The sequence below is a fragment of the Acipenser ruthenus genome, chromosome 23 (genome assembly GCF_902713425.1).
Source record: "Acipenser ruthenus chromosome 23, fAciRut3.2 maternal haplotype, whole genome shotgun sequence".
NCBI classification, from domain to species: Eukaryota; Metazoa; Chordata; class Actinopteri; order Acipenseriformes; family Acipenseridae; genus Acipenser; species Acipenser ruthenus.
Genome location: NC_081211.1, coordinates 10,376,846 through 10,400,852, shown reverse-complemented (window position 1 = coordinate 10,400,852; position 24,007 = coordinate 10,376,846). Strand labels below are relative to the sequence as shown.

Genomic DNA, 24,007 nt, shown 5'->3' with positions numbered 1-24,007 from the left:
AAACAGAGCTGACAAAATACGTAATTTGTTCATTCCCGGTCCTACCTTTAACTCGCATTTCATTTTTGCAGTCGCCTAATTTAACGCTGTGTTTTTGTTTATTTATTTATTATTATTATTATTATTATTATTATTTATTTATTTATTTATTTATTTATTTATTTATTTCTTAGCAGCCGCCCTTATCCTGGGCGACTTACAGTCGTAAACAAAAATACATTTCAAGGATCACAGTACAAGTAATAATACGGTTAAGAGCAAGATAAATACAATGACTTTGGTTCTAGCAAGTACAAGTACGATTCAAGAAAAATACGATTTTCCCCACTAGTTTAACAGAGATGTCCTGAAAGATTTTTTGAAGCATAAAAATGAATACCTAGTGCGGAGTGTACAGTGATAGCAACTCCTTCAGGCGCCTGCTCTGAGTATTTTGCCAAACATACCACAAAGCATTTTGGGATATTGGAGGATACACAAAACATGTAGTTTGGTATTACAGCGTCCACACTTCTGATAAACCGCACTACCTGATGCGATCTGATTTCCATTACACGAGAGTAGATGTTAAAACTTCATGCTGATTTGAACTCGGCTCTCGCCAAGATAAGCACCAACTAAGACGTAGCTTTACAGTAAACTAATGTGATCCATATGCGTCTCCATCCATTTACGTTTCCTTCCATATTATGATGTAGATATCCTTCTGTCTGGTGTTAATGGCTGAAGTGTAATGCTGGCTCCAGGGATCAGCTTATTTTGCCTCCCTGGCGCATCAGCACACACAACGGCTGCGATGCTGGCTCCGGGGATCAACCAAAGTGCGGCCTCCCCAGCGCATCAGCATGACAACCGTCTGGATTGAGCTAAGTAGGGTACATCTCTGGGGTTTTCAAGTGGGCACCTTCCATCCTCAGTGTTTCGTCGACTAGCCCACGACACCTCAAGAGGGCTCGACGGTGATTCTGGCGTCCCAGCATCACCCCCCTCCGTCCCCCACTCAACTCAGCCCAGCTTACTTACCTGTCCCCAGCCAGAATCTTTCCGTCTCAACCACAGCCAGTTGCTGCTCCTCTCTGCTGCTTCAGATAAGTTCTTCACTGTGCGACGCAACTCTTGGCCACTGAATCCGACGTCTCTGAGAAACCGGGTTGTAGAGTGTGCCACAAATCCTCGACAACCCACTTCCACTGGGTAAACCCGAACTCTCCATCCTCGCTGTTCCGCTTCAGTGGCTAGTTGAGCATACCGCAGTTTCTTCCTCTCATACGCCTCATCTACAGCGTCCTCCCATGGCACTGTTAACTCTATCAGGTGAACAAGGCGTGCTGATCCAGACCACAAGACAATATCTGGTCGAAGGTTAGTGGTGGCAATCTCAGGTGGAAAAATAAGCCGTTGACCAACATCTGCCAGCATATTCCAGTCTCTAGCAGCTTCCAGTTGTCCTGGGCGAGGATTGGTTTTAACACCTTTTCTTGGTGGTTGCTCTCCTGGGCGGAGGAATGTTGTCTTTTGTGTGTAATGTTTTGATGGAACAGGTGGCAACTTATTGGTCATGTTACGCTTGTCTTCCAATGCTAAGGCCAAACATCGCAGCACCTGGTCATGGCGCCAAGTAAACCGTCCTTGGCTAAGAGCCACCTTACATCCTGTCAAAATGTGCCTTAATGTTGCAGGTGATGAACACAAAGGACATGAGGGATCCTCTCCTACCCAGAGGTTTAGGTTCTGTGGTGATGGGAGAACATCATATGTTGACCTGATGAGGAAACTGATCCTGCTCTGTTCCATTGACCATAGGTCTTGCCAGCCAATCTTGCGTTGTTCCACACTCTCCCATCTCATCCATTCTCCCTGTTTGGCCTGGGAAATGGCCTTTATACACCTCATCCTCTCCTCCTGCTTTTGCACCTCGTTGACTACCAGCTTCCTTCTTTGAGCTGGGGCCGCCTTGTGCCATGTAGGAGGAGTTGAACTGAAACCAAGACCCCCTCTTCCATGCTGAACTTGCCCCATGATATCACCAATTCGAAGGGCAGCCTTTGCATCTTCCACAGCTTTCTTTGCCGCCCACTTTCTTCCAGTTTTCAACACAGGTGCTGCCTCCCTTACGCATTTATCGCGTGACTCTACTAATGTCATTTCCAGTCTGACCTTGGCGCACTTAAACTCCTCGGTTAGAGCAGAGACTGGTAGCTGCAGTATTCCTTTACCATAAAGTCCCACTCTGCTGAGGCAGCGTGGAACTCCCAACCATTTCCTGATGTATGAACTGATTAAAGCTTCCAGCTTCTCTACTGTCGTCAAAGAAACCTCGTACACAGTCAGTGGCCACAGCAACCTCGGCAGTAGACCAAACTGAAAGCACCAGAGTTTTAGTTTACCTGGTAGAGCGCAGCTGTCTATGCTCTTCAACCCTTCCACTGCTTGTTGTCTAACTTCTCCCACACGAACTGTGTCCTTTAGATCCCCGTCGTACCATCTCCCAAGACTCTTCACTGGCTTCTCAGACACTGTTGGTATTGCCTCACCATTAATGAAGAATGTTTTATCTACTACTTTGCCTTTAATTACAGAGATGCTCCTTGATTTAGTGGGCTTGAATTGCATTCGTGCCCATTCAATGTTATTGGTTAATTTGCCCAATAATCGATTAGTGCAGGCTACTGTTGTAGTCATGGTTGTCATGTCATCCATGTATGCTCGAATTGGTGGTAGTCGCATTCCAGAAGCCAAGCGCTCTCCTCCTACTACCCATTTTGATGCCCTAATGATTACTTCCATTGCCATGGTAAAAGCCAGTGGAGAAATGGTGCATCCTGCCATTATTCCAACCTCTAGGCATTGCCATGTAGTGCTGAATTCTGAAGTTGAAAAACTGAATTGCAAATCTCCAAAATAGGCTTTCACTAAATTTGTTATTGTCATCGGTACACTGAAAAAATCAAATGCTGCCCAAAGTAGTTCATGTGGCACTGAACCATATGCATTAGCCAAATCCAGGAATGTCACATGGAGCTCCTTCCTCTCCTTTTTAGCTGATTGAATTTGTTGCCAGATCACATTGATGTGTTCTAAGCAACCTGGGAAACCTGGAATGCCCGCTTTTTGTATTGAAGTGTCAATGAAGCAGTTCTTTAATAGGTAAGCTGACAATCTCTGAGCAATAATGCTGAAGAAAATCTTGCCTTCTACGTTTAATAGGGAAATGGGACGAAACTGACTGATGCTTGTAGAATCTTTTTCTTTAGGTATAAAGACTCCACCTGCTCGGCGCCATGCTCTTGGTACAACCTGTTTTTCCCATGCCACTTTCATCAATTTCCACAGAATTCGTAGAACTCCTGAAGCACTCTTGTACACTCTGTACGGAACTCCATTAGGCCCTGGAGATGATGAAGCCCTTGCTTTTTTCACAGCTTGCTCTATTTCTTTCCACTTAGGTGCACAGTCCTCCATTTGGTATTCTGGTGGATTGATAGGTGGGATGTCTGACGGAATTGACATAGGCTCCTGCCTTTTTGAATCTGTATGTGTTTCCTCCAAATATCTCTCCAGCTCAACCTTAGATGCTTTTAGTGTGCCATTCTTCTCACTGGTGAATAACTTCTTTACAAATTTGAATGGGTCTTTATAAAAGTTAGTTCTCGCACGCTCCTTCTTTTTGTAACGTTTCCGTAGGCGCTCAGCTCTGCGCAATGTTGCAAGCTTATCTTTTATGACCCTTTGTAAGAGATTGAGTCCCTCCTTCTGACTTTGTTCTGCTCTTCTCCATTGGTTCCTCAGCTGTCTCCTTTCTCTAACTAAGCGTTCAATCTCCTGCTGCCGTCTAGACTTTCCAGGAATAGTTTGTACTTTTTCCTTCCTTTTTTCAACTCCAAACCTCTCACTTCCATATGCGTAGATGATGTCCCCAAATTTATCCAGCTTCTTTTCAACTGTTCCACTTAATCTTTCCAATGCAACGCAGAGATCTGTGTTTACTGTGTCCCATGCAGTTTTCTCACAAGCTCTTGGCCATTTAACTCCAGGCTTGTGCCCGTTGAGGTTCTTTTCTCTCTTATGCTGGTTTGTCTGACCGGGTTCACAAGGATCATTAGGTTCATCACTAACTGTGTCCATGCAAGTCCTCCTCACATCTATGACAGGGGTGCTGATATCCTGCGAACTGTGGTTTGCTTCCTGTCGCTGGATTTCATTCGACTGACTTGACTGACTTCGTAAGAAGTACTGATCAATGCGAGGCCCTTGTCCCTTCTCCCTCAAGCATTTCATTCTCCCTTGATGAATCTTCAAACCCCTGACCGTTGTCGCCTTGCTCCAGCCGCAGACACAAACCTGGAGTTCTATGTCTTTGTTAACTGCAGATCTTGAACTAGTCTTTTGTGAAGTACTCTCCATACTCATATCCGTTTCCGTTCCTAAGTCGTTAACCGTGTTGTCCAACGTTGAGTCATCTTCCGCCCCCGCTCTCGCAGACTCTAGGGGTATTTTTCTCTTTAATTTCTTAGAAGCCTTGGGCGGGTGTCTCCAGCATCCTGTAAACACAGAGCTGGATACTGCCGACAAGGGTAGCTAACCCTTACCAGCCCCAATGGGGTCTCTTTCCTCCTGTCAGCTGTCTCTCCAGGCTGTCACAAGGTCTTTCCCTTGTTGCCAGCTGCACTATTCACAGCAGTCACTGGACGTATCCAGATCTTCATGATTTCCATTACACGAGAGTAGATGTTAAAACTTCATGCTGATTTGAACTCGGCTCTCGCCAAGATAAGCACCAACTAAGACGTAGCTTTACAGTAAACTAATGTGATCCATATGCGTCTCCATCCATTTACGTTTCCTTCCATATTATGATGTAGATATCCTTCTGTCTGGTGTTAATGGCTGAAGTGTAATGCTGGCTCCAGGGATCAGCTTATTTTGCCTCCCTGGCGCATCAGCACACACAACGGCTGCGATGCTGGCTCCGGGGATCAACCAAAGTGCGGCCTCCCCAGCGCATCAGCATGACAACCGTCTGGATTGAGCTAAGTAGGGTACATCTCTGGGGTTTTCAAGTGGGCACCTTCCATCCTCAGTGTTTCGTCGACTAGCCCACGACACCTCAAGAGGGCTCGACGGTGATTCTGGCGTCCCAGCATCACCCCCCTCCGTCCCCCACTCAACTCAGCCCAGCTTACTTACCTGTCCCCAGCCAGAATCTTTCCGTCTCAACCACAGCCAGTTGCTGCTCCTCTCTGCTGCTTCAGATAAGTTCTTCACTGTGCGACGCAACTCTTGGCCACTGAATCCGACGTCTCTGAGAAACCGGGTTGTAGAGTGTGCCACAAATCCTCGACAACCCACTTCCACTGGGTAAACCCGAACTCTCCATCCTCGCTGTTCCGCTTCAGTGGCTAGTTGAGCATACCGCAGTTTCTTCCTCTCATACGCCTCATCTACAGCGTCCTCCCATGGCACTGTTAACTCTATCAGGTGAACAAGGCGTGCTGATCCAGACCACAAGACAATATCTGGTCGAAGGTTAGTGGTGGCAATCTCAGGTGGAAAAATAAGCCGTTGACCAACATCTGCCAGCATATTCCAGTCTCTAGCAGCTTCCAGTTGTCCTGGGCGAGGATTGGTTTTAACACCTTTTCTTGGTGGTTGCTCTCCTGGGCGGAGGAATGTTGTCTTTTGTGTGTAATGTTTTGATGGAACAGGTGGCAACTTATTGGTCATGTTACGCTTGTCTTCCAATGCTAAGGCCAAACATCGCAGCACCTGGTCATGGCGCCAAGTAAACCGTCCTTGGCTAAGAGCCACCTTACATCCTGTCAAAATGTGCCTTAATGTTGCAGGTGATGAACACAAAGGACATGAGGGATCCTCTCCTACCCAGAGGTTTAGGTTCTGTGGTGATGGGAGAACATCATATGTTGACCTGATGAGGAAACTGATCCTGCTCTGTTCCATTGACCATAGGTCTTGCCAGCCAATCTTGCGTTGTTCCACACTCTCCCATCTCATCCATTCTCCCTGTTTGGCCTGGGAAATGGCCTTTATACACCTCATCCTCTCCTCCTGCTTTTGCACCTCGTTGACTACCAGCTTCCTTCTTTGAGCTGGGGCCGCCTTGTGCCATGTAGGAGGAGTTGAACTGAAACCAAGACCCCCTCTTCCATGCTGAACTTGCCCCATGATATCACCAATTCGAAGGGCAGCCTTTGCATCTTCCACAGCTTTCTTTGCCGCCCACTTTCTTCCAGTTTTCAACACAGGTGCTGCCTCCCTTACGCATTTATCGCGTGACTCTACTAATGTCATTTCCAGTCTGACCTTGGCGCACTTAAACTCCTCGGTTAGAGCAGAGACTGGTAGCTGCAGTATTCCTTTACCATAAAGTCCCACTCTGCTGAGGCAGCGTGGAACTCCCAACCATTTCCTGATGTATGAACTGATTAAAGCTTCCAGCTTCTCTACTGTCGTCAAAGAAACCTCGTACACAGTCAGTGGCCACAGCAACCTCGGCAGTAGACCAAACTGAAAGCACCAGAGTTTTAGTTTACCTGGTAGAGCGCAGCTGTCTATGCTCTTCAACCCTTCCACTGCTTGTTGTCTAACTTCTCCCACACGAACTGTGTCCTTTAGATCCCCGTCGTACCATCTCCCAAGACTCTTCACTGGCTTCTCAGACACTGTTGGTATTGCCTCACCATTAATGAAGAATGTTTTATCTACTACTTTGCCTTTAATTACAGAGATGCTCCTTGATTTAGTGGGCTTGAATTGCATTCGTGCCCATTCAATGTTATTGGTTAATTTGCCCAATAATCGATTAGTGCAGGCTACTGTTGTAGTCATGGTTGTCATGTCATCCATGTATGCTCGAATTGGTGGTAGTCGCATTCCAGAAGCCAAGCGCTCTCCTCCTACTACCCATTTTGATGCCCTAATGATTACTTCCATTGCCATGGTAAAAGCCAGTGGAGAAATGGTGCATCCTGCCATTATTCCAACCTCTAGGCATTGCCATGTAGTGCTGAATTCTGAAGTTGAAAAACTGAATTGCAAATCTCCAAAATAGGCTTTCACTAAATTTGTTATTGTCATCGGTACACTGAAAAAATCAAATGCTGCCCAAAGTAGTTCATGTGGCACTGAACCATATGCATTAGCCAAATCCAGGAATGTCACATGGAGCTCCTTCCTCTCCTTTTTAGCTGATTGAATTTGTTGCCAGATCACATTGATGTGTTCTAAGCAACCTGGGAAACCTGGAATGCCCGCTTTTTGTATTGAAGTGTCAATGAAGCAGTTCTTTAATAGGTAAGCTGACAATCTCTGAGCAATAATGCTGAAGAAAATCTTGCCTTCTACGTTTAATAGGGAAATGGGACGAAACTGACTGATGCTTGTAGAATCTTTTTCTTTAGGTATAAAGACTCCACCTGCTCGGCGCCATGCTCTTGGTACAACCTGTTTTTCCCATGCCACTTTCATCAATTTCCACAGAATTCGTAGAACTCCTGAAGCACTCTTGTACACTCTGTACGGAACTCCATTAGGCCCTGGAGATGATGAAGCCCTTGCTTTTTTCACAGCTTGCTCTATTTCTTTCCACTTAGGTGCACAGTCCTCCATTTGGTATTCTGGTGGATTGATAGGTGGGATGTCTGACGGAATTGACATAGGCTCCTGCCTTTTTGAATCTGTATGTGTTTCCTCCAAATATCTCTCCAGCTCAACCTTAGATGCTTTTAGTGTGCCATTCTTCTCACTGGTGAATAACTTCTTTACAAATTTGAATGGGTCTTTATAAAAGTTAGTTCTCGCACGCTCCTTCTTTTTGTAACGTTTCCGTAGGCGCTCAGCTCTGCGCAATGTTGCAAGCTTATCTTTTATGACCCTTTGTAAGAGATTGAGTCCCTCCTTCTGACTTTGTTCTGCTCTTCTCCATTGGTTCCTCAGCTGTCTCCTTTCTCTAACTAAGCGTTCAATCTCCTGCTGCCGTCTAGACTTTCCAGGAATAGTTTGTACTTTTTCCTTCCTTTTTTCAACTCCAAACCTCTCACTTCCATATGCGTAGATGATGTCCCCAAATTTATCCAGCTTCTTTTCAACTGTTCCACTTAATCTTTCCAATGCAACGCAGAGATCTGTGTTTACTGTGTCCCATGCAGTTTTCTCACAAGCTCTTGGCCATTTAACTCCAGGCTTGTGCCCGTTGAGGTTCTTTTCTCTCTTATGCTGGTTTGTCTGACCGGGTTCACAAGGATCATTAGGTTCATCACTAACTGTGTCCATGCAAGTCCTCCTCACATCTATGACAGGGGTGCTGATATCCTGCGAACTGTGGTTTGCTTCCTGTCGCTGGATTTCATTCGACTGACTTGACTGACTTCGTAAGAAGTACTGATCAATGCGAGGCCCTTGTCCCTTCTCCCTCAAGCATTTCATTCTCCCTTGATGAATCTTCAAACCCCTGACCGTTGTCGCCTTGCTCCAGCCGCAGACACAAACCTGGAGTTCTATGTCTTTGTTAACTGCAGATCTTGAACTAGTCTTTTGTGAAGTACTCTCCATACTCATATCCGTTTCCGTTCCTAAGTCGTTAACCGTGTTGTCCAACGTTGAGTCATCTTCCGCCCCCGCTCTCGCAGACTCTAGGGGTATTTTTCTCTTTAATTTCTTAGAAGCCTTGGGCGGGTGTCTCCAGCATCCTGTAAACACAGAGCTGGATACTGCCGACAAGGGTAGCTAACCCTTACCAGCCCCAATGGGGTCTCTTTCCTCCTGTCAGCTGTCTCTCCAGGCTGTCACAAGGTCTTTCCCTTGTTGCCAGCTGCACTATTCACAGCAGTCACTGGACGTATCCAGATCTTCATGATTTCCATTACACGAGAGTAGATGTTAAAACTTCATGCTGATTTGAACTCGGCTCTCGCCAAGATAAGCACCAACTAAGACGTAGCTTTACAGTAAACTAATGTGATCCATATGCGTCTCCATCCATTTACGTTTCCTTCCATATTATGATGTAGATATCCTTCTGTCTGGTGTTAATGGCTGAAGTGTAATGCTGGCTCCAGGGATCAGCTTATTTTGCCTCCCTGGCGCATCAGCACACACAACGGCTGCGATGCTGGCTCCGGGGATCAACCAAAGTGCGGCCTCCCCAGCGCATCAGCATGACAACCGTCTGGATTGAGCTAAGTAGGGTACATCTCTGGGGTTTTCAAGTGGGCACCTTCCATCCTCAGTGTTTCGTCGACTAGCCCACGACACCTCAAGAGGGCTCGACGGTGATTCTGGCGTCCCAGCATCACCCCCCTCCGTCCCCCACTCAACTCAGCCCAGCTTACTTACCTGTCCCCAGCCAGAATCTTTCCGTCTCAACCACAGCCAGTTGCTGCTCCTCTCTGCTGCTTCAGATAAGTTCTTCACTGTGCGACGCAACTCTTGGCCACTGAATCCGACGTCTCTGAGAAACCGGGTTGTAGAGTGTGCCACAAATCCTCGACAACCCACTTCCACTGGGTAAACCCGAACTCTCCATCCTCGCTGTTCCGCTTCAGTGGCTAGTTGAGCATACCGCAGTTTCTTCCTCTCATACGCCTCATCTACAGCGTCCTCCCATGGCACTGTTAACTCTATCAGGTGAACAAGGCGTGCTGATCCAGACCACAAGACAATATCTGGTCGAAGGTTAGTGGTGGCAATCTCAGGTGGAAAAATAAGCCGTTGACCAACATCTGCCAGCATATTCCAGTCTCTAGCAGCTTCCAGTTGTCCTGGGCGAGGATTGGTTTTAACACCTTTTCTTGGTGGTTGCTCTCCTGGGCGGAGGAATGTTGTCTTTTGTGTGTAATGTTTTGATGGAACAGGTGGCAACTTATTGGTCATGTTACGCTTGTCTTCCAATGCTAAGGCCAAACATCGCAGCACCTGGTCATGGCGCCAAGTAAACCGTCCTTGGCTAAGAGCCACCTTACATCCTGTCAAAATGTGCCTTAATGTTGCAGGTGATGAACACAAAGGACATGAGGGATCCTCTCCTACCCAGAGGTTTAGGTTCTGTGGTGATGGGAGAACATCATATGTTGACCTGATGAGGAAACTGATCCTGCTCTGTTCCATTGACCATAGGTCTTGCCAGCCAATCTTGCGTTGTTCCACACTCTCCCATCTCATCCATTCTCCCTGTTTGGCCTGGGAAATGGCCTTTATACACCTCATCCTCTCCTCCTGCTTTTGCACCTCGTTGACTACCAGCTTCCTTCTTTGAGCTGGGGCCGCCTTGTGCCATGTAGGAGGAGTTGAACTGAAACCAAGACCCCCTCTTCCATGCTGAACTTGCCCCATGATATCACCAATTCGAAGGGCAGCCTTTGCATCTTCCACAGCTTTCTTTGCCGCCCACTTTCTTCCAGTTTTCAACACAGGTGCTGCCTCCCTTCTCTCTTTTTTTCAACACTATATTTTGTATTTAGTTTAATTTCTTGAAATAAAAAACGTTAAGCATTTTCTGATTATTATCTATTTCGCTTAGTGTTTTCAAAGAGATACATGTATAACAACGTGTTATTCTATTACTTGACGGACCTTATACAATACTTCTTGAATGTTTTGTTGAAAAATATTGCTGCGGGACACAAGGTAAAAAATAACTAGCCATTGATAGGTTGCATTTCTGAAACTGCAGCGCGGCACCGTTGGTTGTGCTTGGCAGAAAAGGGCATAGCTGGAATAGGCTAGTGAGTTGGGGGTATAGCTCAGTGGTAGAGCATTTGACTGCAGATCAAGAGGTCCCCGGTTCAAATCCGAGTGCCCCCTTTTTTTCTAAATTAAAATACAAAATGCACGTTAACATTTTTTATTTCAGCTAGAAGCAAAAAATAGTGTTTCAAAGACAGCAACAAGGTACAGACAGGGTTTGAAGACGTGATCCTCAATTTACGGGACCAAACACCTTACCACTTGGCCACCGCACCCTTTACAACTGGAGAAATTAGAAGCTTGGCCTCTCTTGGAAGGCCGCCTGGGAAGGCAATCTGGCTGGCCAGTTTAATATAAAAAAGAGTTCCTGTTGGAGCTCAAACCACAAACCTTTCGGTTAACAGTGAACGCCAAGGATGGCAACATAGTCACGGAAAATATTTAAAAAGACAACAGTGGTCTCCAAATGTATTTAAAATACAAACATAAAATAGGTTGCCAGAAATATATTATCAATAGAAATTAGTAAATACTATTTTGCAAATAGTATTTTTTTTTAATACTTGACACCATCTACCGGCTGTAGCATACACCAATTTTTTATTTATTTTTTCATAAGAATTAACTGAAAGATTCAGTATTGCCTCAATTATCAAGCCTGTCAGTAACTGCAGTTTGCATAAATTAAATATTGCATAAATTAAATATTACCAGTATTGCGGAAAAAGTAAATCCGAACACACACACAAGTAGGGCTTGAAGTTTTCAGGTTTTATTTTTAATCAGGTGAAGTCCCTTTAAACAAATTGAGCTGATTCTGTTTTATAATTAAACTCAGAAAAAGCTGTTAATTACAAAACAATCTTTGTTTTTACCTTCATATCTTGCCTGAGCCTAATTCTGGTCCTCTTAATTTTATTTCAAACAGAGCTGACAAAATACGTAATTTGTTCATTCCCGATCCTACTTTTAACTCGCATTTCATTTTTGCAGTCGCCTAATTTAACGCTGTGTTTTTGTTTATTTATTTATTATTATTATTATTATTATTATTATTATTATTATTATTATTATTAATTATTTATTTATTTATTTATTTATTTATTTCTTAGCAGCCGCTCTTATCCTGGGCGACTTACAGTCGTAAACAAAAATACATTTCAAGGATCACAGTACAAGTAATAATACGGTTAAGAGCAAGATAAATACAATGACTTTGGTTCTAGCAAGTACAAGTACGATTCAAGAAAAATACGATTTTCCCCACTAGTTTAACAGAGATGTCCTGAAAGATTTTTTGAAGCATAAAAATGAATACCTAGTGCGGAGTGTACAGTGATAGCAACTCCTTCGGGCACCTGCTCTGAGTATTTCGCCAAACATACCACAAAGCATTTTGGGATATTGGAGGATACACAAAACATGTAGTTTGGTATTACAGCGTCCACACTTCTGATAAACCGCACTACCTGATGCGATCTAATTAGAACCGGACTCGAGACTACCTCCTGAGGTGGTCTCGAGTACGGTATTAAATGCTGCGTAGTGTGGACGCAAACCGTATTTAGCACTTTTAAGCCGGCTTAAACGCAACTAATACGGTTTAAAGGCATAGTGTGGACAGGGCCTTTGTTTTACATTCAATGGAGTTCATATTAGAGTGAAGCTATGGTCGCATTGCTGAGTAAGGAGTAACCATAAAACAAGGCACATGCTAATAGTATGTAGTTTTTAAATCAATACAACTGTAGCAGCACCATAAGATAACAAATTGTTGTGCTGTGAGTTGAATCTTAATGGAAACATTTAATAAAAAATTACATTTAACCAATCTCGGACATAACATGTAAAAAGGAATATCAGAGTGTCCCCTTATATTTATAGAAATTGACTTGGAAAGCATCTTCACTGTTACCATGAAGAATACGTAACATGAAAATGATGACTGTCATAAGAATGCAAAGCATGGCGCTTCTTAAATAATCTGTCAAAGACGTCTGACAAGGCAAGCTGTGGCTTTCAATTTAATATATTAAAAAATAAAGTAACAACCACTTTTCTAGGGTGAGCTCAAGCAAACCAACCTTTGCTAAACCCTTTGAAGGACCGAGTGTTTTTCAGTGGGATGCTCCCCCCATGACCAGACATTTTTTGGCTGTATTTGACTTTCTTCCAATAAAAACAAAATGCACTAAAAAATGTGTTACAGTGGCATCTTGGACTTGGTGTCCTTGTTTACAGAACATTTTGGGGAACGTTATAACGTTCTTCAGAAACCATAAAGCTTCTCTCTTTTTTTCAACACTATATTTTGTATTTAGTTTAATTTCTTGAAATAAAAAACGTTAAGCATTTTCTGATTATTATCTATTTCGCTTAGTGTTTTCAAAGAGATACATGTATAACAACGTGTTATTCTATTACTTGATGGACCTTATACAATACTTCTTGAATGTTTTGTTGAAAAATATTGCTGCGGGACACAAGGTAAAAAATAACTAGCCATTGATAGGTTGCATTTCTGAAACTGCAGCTCGGCACCGTTGGTTGTGCTTGGCAGAAAAGGGCATAGCTGGAACAGGCTAGTGAGTTGGGGTTATAGCTCAGTGGTAGAGCATTTGACTGCAGATCAAGAGGTCCCCGGTTCAAATCCGAGTGCCCCCTTTTTTTCTAAATTAAAATACAAAATGCACGTTAACATTTTTTATTTCAGCTAGAAGCAAAAATAGTGTTTCAAAGACAGCAACAAGGTACAGACAGGGTTTGAAGACGTGATCCTCAATTTACGGGACCAAACACCTTACGACTTGGCCACCGCACCCTTTACAACTGGAGAAATTAGAAGCTTGGCCTCTCTTGAGAAGGCCGCCTGGGAAGGCAATCTGGCTGGCCAGTTTAATATAAAAAAGAGTTCCTGTTTGAGCTCAAACCACAAACCTTTCGGTTAACAGTGAACGCCAAGGATGGCAACATAGTCACGGAAAATATTTAAAAAGACAACAGTGGTCTCCAAATGTATTTAAAATACAAACATAAAATAGGTTGCCAGAAATATATTATCAATAGAAATTAGTAAATACTATTTTGCAAATAGTATTTTTTTTTAATACTTGACACCATCTACCGGCTGTAGCATACACCAATTTTTTATTTATTTTTTCATAAGAATTAACTGAAAGATTCAGTATTGCCTCAATTATCAAGCCTGTCAGTAACTGCAGTTTGCATAAATTAAATATTGCATAAATTAAATATTACCAGTATTGCGGAAAAAGTAAATCCGAACACACACACAAGTAGGGCTTGAAGTTTTCAGGTTTTATTTTTAATCAGGTGAAGTCCCTTTAAACAAATTGAGCTGATTCTGTTTTAGAATTAAACTCAGAAAAAGCTGTTAATTACAAAACAATCTTTGTTTTTACCTTCATATCGTGCCTGAGCCTAATTCTGGTCCTCTTAATTTTATTTCAAACAGAGCTGACAAATTACATAATTAGTTCATTCCCGATCCTACTTTTAACTCGCATTTCATTTTTGCAGTCACCTAATTTAACGCTGTGTTTTTGTTTATTTATTTATTATTATTATTATTATTATTATTATTATTATTATTATTATTATTATTATTATTTTTATTTATTTATTTATTTATTTATTTATTTAGTTATTAGCAGCTGCCCTTATCCTGGGCGACTTACAGTCGTAAACAAAAATACATTTCAAGGATCACAGTACAAGTAATAATACGGTTAAGAGCAAGATAAATACAATGACTTTGGTTCTAGCAAGTACAAGTACGATTCAAGAAAAATACGATTTTCCCCACTAGTTTAACAGAGATGTCCTGAAAGATTTTTTGAAGCATAAAAATGAATACCTAGTGCGGAGTGTACAGTGATAGCAACTCCTTCGGGCGCCTGCTCTGAGTATTTCGCCAAACATACCACAAAGCATTTTGGGATATTGGAGGATACACAAAACATGTAGTTTGGTATTACAGCGTCCACACTTCTGATAAACCGCACTACCTGATGCGATTTAATTAGAACCGGACTCGAGACTACCTCCTGAGGTGGTCTCGAGTACGGTATTAAATGCTGCGTAGTGTGGACGCAAACCGTATTTAGCACTTTTAAGCCGGCTTAAACGCAACTAATACGGTTTAAAGGCATAGTGTGGACAGGGCCTTTGTTTTACATTCAATGGAGTTCATATTAGAGTGAAGCTATGGTCGCATTGCTGAGTAAGGAGTAACCATAAAACAAGGCACATGCTAATAGTATGTAGTTTTTAAATCAATACAACTGTAGCAGCACCATAAGATAACAAATTGTTGTGCTGTGAGTTGAATCTTAATGGAAACATTTAATAAAAAATTACATTTAACCAATCTCGGACATAACATGTAAAAAGGAATATCAGAGTGTCCCCTTATATTTATAGAAATTGACTTGGAAAGCATCTTCACTGTTACCATGAAGAATACGTAACATGAAAATGATGACTGTCATAAGAATGCAAAGCATGGCGCTTCTTAAATAATCTGTCAAAGACGTCTGACAAGGCAAGCTGTGGCTTTCAATTTAATATATTAAAAAATAAAGTAACAACCACTTTTCTAGGGTGAGCTCAAGCAAACCAACCTTTGCTAAACCCTTTGAAGGACCGAGTGTTTTTCAGTGGGATGCTCCCCCCATGACCAGACATTTTTTGGCTGTATTTGACTTTCTTCCAATAAAAACAAAATGCACTAAAAAATGTGTTACAGTGGCATCTTGGACTTGGTGTCCTTGTTTACAGAACATTTTGGGGAACGTTATAACGTTCTTCAGAAACCATAAAGCTTCTCTCTTTTTTTCAACACTATATTTTGTATTTAGTTTAATTTCTTGAAATAAAAAACGTTAAGCATTTTCTGATTATTATCTATTTCGCTTAGTGTTTTCAAAGAGATACATGTATAACAACGTGTTATTCTATTACTTGATGGACCTTATACAATACTTCTTGAATGTTTTGTTGAAAAATATTGCTGCGGGACACAAGGTAAAAAATAACTAGCCATTGATAGGTTGCATTTCTGAAACTGCAGCTCGGCACCGTTGGTTGTGCTTGGCAGAAAAGGGCATAGCTGGAACAGGCTAGTGAGTTGGGGTTATAGCTCAGTGGTAGAGCATTTGACTGCAGATCAAGAGGTCCCCGGTTCAAATCCGAGTGCCCCCTTTTTTTCTAAATTAAAATACAAAATGCACGTTAACATTTTTTATTTCAGCTAGAAGCAAAAATAGTGTTTCAAAGACAGCAACAAGGTACAGACAGGGTTTGAAGACGTGATCCTCAATTTACGGGACCAAACACCTTACGACTTGGCCACCGCACCCTTTACAACTGGAGAAATTAGAAGCTTGGCCTCTCTTGAGAAGGCCGCCTGGGAAGGCAATCTGGCTGGCCAGTTTAATATAAAAAAGAGTTCCTGTTTGAGCTCAAACCACAAACCTTTCGGTTAACAGTGAACGCCAAGGATGGCAACATAGTCACGGAAAATATTTAAAAAGACAACAGTGGTCTCCAAATGTATTTAAAATACAAACATAAAATAGGTTGCCAGAAATATATTATCAATAGAAATTAGTAAATACTATTTTGCAAATAGTATTTTTTTTTAATACTTGACACCATCTACCGGCTGTAGCATACACCAATTTTTTATTTATTTTTTCATAAGAATTAACTGAAAGATTCAGTATTGCCTCAATTATCAAGTCTGTCAGTAACTGCAGTTTGCAAAAATTAAATATTGCATAAATTAAATATTACCAGTATTGCGGAAAAAGTAAATCCGAACACACACACAAGTAGGGCTTGAAGTTTTCAGGTTTTATTTTTAATCAGGTGAAGTCCCTTTAAACAAATTGAGCTGATTCTGTTTTAGAATTAAACTCAGAAAAAGCTGTTAATTACAAAACAATCTTTGTTTTTACCTTCATATCGTGCCTGAGCCTAATTCTGGTCCTCTTAATTTTATTTCAAACAGAGCTGACAAATTACATAATTAGTTCATTCCCGATCCTACTTTTAACTCGCATTTCATTTTTGCAGTCACCTAATTTAACGCTGTGTTTTTGTTTATTTATTTATTATTATTATTATTATTATTATTATTATTTTTATTTATTTATTTATTTATTTATTTATTTAGTTATTAGCAGCCGCCCTTATCCTGGGCGACTTACAGTCGTAAACAAAAATACATTTCAAGGATCACAGTACAAGTAATAATACGGTTAAGAGCAAGATAAATACAATGACTTTGGTTCTAGCAAGTACAAGTACGATTCAAGAAAAATACGATTTTCCCCACTAGTTTAACAGAGATGTCCTGAAAGATTTTTTGAAGCATAAAAATGAATACCTAGTGCGGAGTGTACAGTGATAGCAACTCCTTCGGGCGCCTGCTCTGAGTATTTCGCCAAACATACCACAAAGCATTTTGGGATATTGGAGGATACACAAAACATGTAGTTTGGTATTACAGCGTCCACACTTCTGATAAACCGCACTACCTGATGCGATTTAATTAGAACCGGACTCGAGACTACCTCCTGAGGTGGTCTCGAGTACGGTATTAAATGCTGCGTAGTGTGGACGCAAACCGTATTTAGCACTTTTAAGCCGGCTTAAACGCAACTAATACGGTTTAAAGGCATAGTGTGGACAGGGCCTTTGTTTTACATTCAATGGAGTTCATATTAGAGTGAAGCTATGGTCGCATTGCTGAGTAAGGAGTAACCATAAAACAAGGCACATGCTAATAGTATGTAGTTTTTAAATCAATACAACTGTAGCAGCACCATAAGATAACAAATTGTTGTGCTGTGAGTTGAATCTTAATGGAAACATTTAATAAAAAATTACATTTAACCAATCTCGGACATAACATGTAAAAAGGAATATCAGAGTGTCCCCTTATATTTATAGAAATTGACTTGGAAAGCATCTTCACTGTTACCATGAAGAATACGTAACATGAAAATGATGACTGTCATAAGAATGCAAAGCATGGCGCTTCTTAAATAATCTGTCAAAGACGTCTGACACGGCAAGCTGTGGCTTTCAATTTAATATATTAAAAAATAAAGTAACAACCACTTTTCTAGGGTGAGCTCAAGCAAACCAACCTTTGCTAAACCCTTTGAAGGACCGAGTGTTTTTCAGTGGGATGCTCCCCCCATGACCAGACATTTTTTGGCTGTATTTGACTCTCTTCCAATAAAAACAAAATGCACTAAAAAATGTGTTACAGTGGCATCTTGGACTTGGTGTCCTTGTTTTCATAACATTTTGGGGAACGTTATAACGTACTTCAGAAACCATAAAGCTTCTCTCTTTTTTCAACACTATATTTTGTATTTAGTTTAATTTCTTGAAATAAAAAACGTTAAGCATTTTCTGATTATTATCTATTTCGCTTAGTGTTTTCAAAGAGATACATGTATAACAACGTGTTATTCTATTACTTGACGGACCTTATACAATACTTCTTGAATGTTTTGTTGAAAAATATTGCTGCGGGACACAAGGTAAAAAATAACTAGCCATTGATAGGTTGCATTTCTGAAACTGCAGCTCGGCACCGTTGGTTGTGCTTGGCATAAAAGGGCATAGCTGGAACAGGCTAGTGAGTTGGGGGTATAGCTCAGTGGTAGAGCATTTGACTGCAGATCAAGAGGTCCCCGGCTCAAATCCGAGTGTTCCCTTTTTTTCTAAATTAAAATACAAAATGCACGTTAACATTTTTTATTTCAGCTAGAAGCAAAAAATAGTGTTTCAAAGACAGCAACAAGGTACAGACAGGGTTTGAAGACGTGATCCTCAATTTACGGGACCAAACACCTTACCACTTGGCCACCGCACCCTTTACAACTGGAGAAATTAGAAGCTTGGCCTCTCTTGAGAAGGCCGCCTGGGAAGGCAATCTGGCTGGCCAGTTTAATATAAAAAAGAGTTCCTGTTTGAGCTCAAACCACAAAACTTTCGGTTAACAGTGAACGCCAAGGATGGCAACATAGTCACGGAAAATATTTAAAAAGACAACAGTGGTCTCCAAATGTATTTAAAATACAAACATAAAATAGGTTGCCAGAAATATATTATCAATAGAAATTAGTAAATACTATTTTGCAAATAGTATTTTTTTTTTATACTTGACACCATCTACCGGCTGTAGCATACACCAATTTTTTATTTATTTTTTCATAAGAATTAACTGAAAGATTCAGTATTGCCTCAGTTATCAAGCCTGTCAGTAACTGTAGTTCGCATAAATTAAATATTGCATAAATTAAATATTACCAGTATTGCGGAAAAAGTAAATCCGAACACACACACAAGTAGGGCTTGAAGTTTTCAGCTTTTATTTTTAATCAGGTGAAGTCCCTTTAAACAAATTGAGCTGATTCTGTTTTAGAATTAAACTCAGAAAAAGCTGTTAATTACAAAACAATCTTTGTTTTTACCTTCATATCTTGCCTGAGCCTAATTCTGGTCCTCTTAATTTTATTTCAAACAGAGCTGACAAAATACGTAATTTGTTCATTCCCGATCCTACTTTTAACTCGCATTTCATTTTTGCAGTCGCCTAATTTAACGCTGTGTTTTTGTTTATTTATTTATTATTATTATTATTATTATTATTATTATTATTATTTATTTATTTATTTATTTATTTATTTATTTCTTAGCAGCCGCCCTTATCCTGGGCGACTTACAGTCGTAAACAAAAATACATTTCAAGGATCACAGTACAAGTAATAATACGGTTAAGAGCAAGATAAATACAATGACTTTGGTTCTAGCAAGTACAAGTACGATTCAAGAAAAATACGATTTTCCCCACTAGTTTAACAGAGATGTCCTGAAAGATTTTTTGAAGCATAAAAATGAATACCTAGTGCGGAGTGTACAGTGATAGCAACTCCTTCGGGCGCCTGCTCTGAGTATTTCGCCAAACATACCACAAAGCATTTTGGGATATTGGAGGATACACAAAACATGTAGTTTGGTATTGCAGCGTCCACACTTCTGATAAACCGCACTACCTGATGCGATCTAATTAGAACCGGACTCGAGACTACCTCCTGAGGTGGTCTCGAGTACGATATTAAATGCTGCGTAGTGTGGACGCAAACTGTATTTAGCACTTTTAAGCCGGCTTAAACGCAACTAATACGGTTTAAAGGCATAGTGTGGACAGGGCCTTTGTTTTACATTCAATGGAGTTCATATTAGAGTGAAGCTATGGTCGCATTGCTGAGTAAGGAGTAACCATAAAACAAGGCACATGCTAATAGTATGTAGTTTTTAAATCAATACAACTGTAGCAGCACCATAAGATAACAAATTGTTGTGCTGTGAGTTGAATCTTAATGGAAACATTTAATAAAAAATTACATTTAACCAATCTCGGACATAACATGTAAAAAGGAATATCAGAGTGTCCCCTTATATTTATAGAAATTGACTTGGAAAGCATCTTCACTGTTACCATGAAGAATACGTAACATGAAAATGATGACTGTCATAAGAATGCAAAGCATGGCGCTTCTTAAATAATCTGTCAAAGACGTCTGACAAGGCAAGCTGTGGCTTTCAATTTAATATATTAAAAAATAAAGTAACAACCACTTTTCTAGGGTGAGCTCAAGCAAACCAACCTTTGCTAAACCCTTTGAAGGACCGAGTGTTTTTCAGTGGGATGCTCCCCCCATGACCAGACATTTTTTGGCTGTATTTGACTCTCTTCCAATAAAAACAAAATGCACTAAAAAATGTGTTACAGTGGCATCTTGGACTTGGTGTCCTTGTTTTCAGAACATTTTGGGGAACGTTATAACGTACTTCAGAAACCATAAAGCTTCTCTCTTTTTTTCAACACTATATTTTGTATTTAGTTTAATTTCTTGAAATAAAAAACGTTAAGCATTTTCTGATTATTATCTATTTCGCTTAGTGTTTTCAAAGAGATACATGTATAACAACGTGTTATTCTATTACTTGACGGACCTTATACAATACTTCTTGAAAGTTTTGTTGAAAAATATTGCTGCGGGACACAAGGTAAAAAATAACTAGCCATTGATAGGTTGCATTTCTGAAACTGCAGCTCGGCACCGTTGGTTGTGCTTGGCAGAAAAGGGCATAGCTGGAATAGGCTAGTGAGTTGGGGGTATAGCTCAGTGGTAGAGCATTTGACTGCAGATCAAGAGGTCCCCGGTTCAAATCCGAGTGCCCCCTTTTTTTCTAAATTAAAATACAAAATGCACGTTAACATTTTTTATTTCAGCTAGAAGCAAAAAATAGTGTTTCAAAGAAAGCAACAAGGTACAGACAGAGTTTGAAGACGTGATCCTCAATTTACGGGACCAAACACCTTACCACTTGGCCACCGCACCCTTTACAACTGGAGAAATTAGAAGCTTGGCCTCTCTTGAGAAGGCCGCCTGGGAAGGCAATCTGGCTGGCCAGTTTAATATAAAAAAGAGTTCCTGTTGGAGCTCAAACCACAAACCTTTTGGTTAACAGTGAACGCCAAGGATGGCAACATAGTCACGGAAAATATTTAAAAAGACAACAGTGGTCTCCAAATGTATTTAAAATACAAACATAAAATAGGTTGCCAGAAATATATTATCAATAGAAATTAGTAAATACTATTTTGCAAATAGTATTTTTTTTTTAATACTTGACACCATCTACCGGCTGTAGCATACACCAATTTTTTATTTATTTTTTCATAAGAATTAACTGAAAGATTCAGTATTGCCTCAATTATCAAGCCTGTCAGTAACTGCAGTTTGCATAAATTAAATATTGCATAAATTAAATATTACCAGTATTGCGGAAAAAGTAAATCCGAACACACACACAAGTAGGGCTTGAAGTTTTCAGCTTTTATTTTTAATCAGGTGAAGTCCCTTTAAACAAATTGAGCTGATTCTGTTTTATAATTAAACTCAGAAAAAGCTGTTAATTACAAAACAATCTTTGTTTTTACCTTCATATCTTGCCTGAGCCTAATTCTGGTCCTCTTAATTTTATTTCAAACAGAGCTGACAAAATACGTAATTTGTTCATTCCCGATCCTACTTTTAACTCGCATTTCATTTTTGCAGTCGCCTAATTTAACGCTGTGTTTTTGTTTATTTATTTATTATTATTATTATTATTATTATTATTATTATTATTATTATTAATTAATTATTTATTTATTTATTTATTTATTTATTTATTTCTTAGCAGCCGCCCTTATCCTGGGCGACTTACAGTCGTAAACAAAAATACATTTCAAGGATCACAGTACAAGTAATAATACGGTTAAGAGCAAGATAAATACAATGACTTTGGTTCTAGCAAGTACAAGTACGATTCAAGAAAAATACGATTTTCCCCACTAGTTTAACAGAGATGTCCTGAAAGATTTTTTGAAGCATAAAAATGAATACCTAGTGCGGAGTGTACAGTGATAGCAACTCCTTCAGGCGCCTGCTCTGAGTATTTCTCCAAACATACCACAAAGCATTTTGGGATATTGGAGGATACACAAAACATGTAGTTTGGTATTACAGCGTCCACACTTCTGATAAACCGCACTACCTGATGCGATCTAATTAGAACCGGACTCGAGACTACCTCCTGAGGTGGTCTCGAGTACGGTATTAAATGCTGCGTAGTGTGGACGCAAACCGTATTTAGCACTTTTAAGCCGGCTTAAACGCAACTAATACTGTTTAAAGGCATAGTGTGGACAGGGCCTTTGTTTTACATTCAATGGAGTTCATATTAGAGTGAAGCTATGGTCGCATTGCTGAGTAAGGAGTAACCATAAAACAAGGCACATGCTAATAGTATGTAGTTTTTAAATCAATACAACTGTAGCAGCACCATAAGATAACAAATTGTTGTGCTGTGAGTTGAATCTTAATGGAAACATTTAATAAAAAATTACATTTAACCAATCTCGGACATAACATGTAAAAAGGAATATCAGAGTGTCCCCTTATATTTATAGAAATTGACTTGGAAAGCATCTTCACTGTTACCATGAAGAATACGTAACATGAAAATGATGACTGTCATAAGAATGCAAAGCATGGCGCTTCTTAAATAATCTGTCAAAGACGTCTGACAAGGCAAGCTGTGGCTTTCAATTTAATATATTAAAAAATAAAGTAACAACCACTTTTCTAGGGTGAGCTCAGGGAAACCAACCTTTGCTAAACCCTTTGAAGGACCGAGTGTTTTTCAGTGGGATGCTCCCCCCATGACCAGACATTTTTTGGCTGTATTTGACTCTCTTCCAATAAAAACAAAATGCACTAAAAAATGTGTTACAGTGGCATCTTGGACTTGGTGTCCTTGTTTTCAGAACATTTTGGGGAACGTTATAACGTACTTCAGAAACCATAAAGCTTCTCTCTTTTTTTCAACACTATATTTTGTATTTAGTTTAATTTCTTGAAATAAAAAACGTTAAGCATTTTCTGATTATTATCTATTTCGCTTAGTGTTTTCAAAGAGATACATGTATAACAACGTGTTATTCTATTACTTGACGGACCTTATACAATACTTCTTGAATGTTTTGTTGAAAAATATTGCTGCGGGACACAAGGTAAAAAATAACTAGCCATTGATAGGTTGCATTTCTGAAACTGCAGCTCGGCACCGTTGGTTGTGCTTGGCAGAAAAGGGCATAGCTGGAATAGGCTAGTGAGTTGGGGGTATAGCTCAGTGGTAGAGCATTTGACTGCAGATCAAGAGGTCCCCGGTTCAAATCCGAGTGCCCCCTTTTTTTCTAAATTAAAATACAAAATGCACGTTAACATTTTTTATTTCAGCTAGAAGCAAAAAATAGTGTTTCAAAGACAGCAACAAGGTACAGACAGGGTTTGAAGACGTGATCCTCAATTTACGGGACCAAACACCTTACCACTTGGCCACCGCACCCTTTACAACTGGAGAAATTAGAAGCTTGGCCTCTCTTGAGAAGGCCGCCTGGGAAGGCAATCTGGCTGGCCAGTTTAATATAAAAAAGAGTTCCTGTTTGAGCTCAAACCACAAACCTTTCGGTTAACAGTGAACGCCAAGGATGGCAACATAGTCACGGAAAATATTTAAAAAGACAACAGTGGTCTCCAAATGTATTTAAAATACAAACATAAAATAGGTTGCCAGAAATATATTATCAATAGAAATTAGTAAATACTATTTTGCAAATAGTATTTTTTTTTTAATACTTGACACCATC

General features: G+C 40.3%; 6 non-coding genes across 6 annotated transcripts; all 6 read left to right on the top strand.

The window, feature by feature from the left end:
* Positions 1–10,746: 10,746 nt before the first annotated feature.
* On the top strand, positions 10,747–10,818 carry trnac-gca (transfer RNA cysteine (anticodon GCA)). Its single transcript has one exon. It is a non-coding gene; the product is annotated as a tRNA-Cys (tRNA).
* A 2,475-nt stretch (positions 10,819–13,293) lies between these two features.
* Positions 13,294–13,365, top strand: trnac-gca (transfer RNA cysteine (anticodon GCA)). The gene has a single exon. It is a non-coding gene; the product is annotated as a tRNA-Cys (tRNA).
* A 2,487-nt stretch (positions 13,366–15,852) lies between these two features.
* Positions 15,853–15,924, top strand: trnac-gca (transfer RNA cysteine (anticodon GCA)). The gene has a single exon. It is a non-coding gene; the product is annotated as a tRNA-Cys (tRNA).
* Positions 15,925–18,386: 2,462 nt separating this feature from the next.
* Positions 18,387–18,458, top strand: trnac-gca (transfer RNA cysteine (anticodon GCA)). The gene has a single exon. It is a non-coding gene; the product is annotated as a tRNA-Cys (tRNA).
* A 2,464-nt stretch (positions 18,459–20,922) lies between these two features.
* trnac-gca (transfer RNA cysteine (anticodon GCA)) lies at positions 20,923–20,994 on the top strand. Its single transcript has one exon. It is a non-coding gene; the product is annotated as a tRNA-Cys (tRNA).
* Positions 20,995–23,476: 2,482 nt separating this feature from the next.
* On the top strand, positions 23,477–23,548 carry trnac-gca (transfer RNA cysteine (anticodon GCA)). Its single transcript has one exon. It is a non-coding gene; the product is annotated as a tRNA-Cys (tRNA).
* The last annotated feature ends 459 nt before the right edge of the window (positions 23,549–24,007 follow it).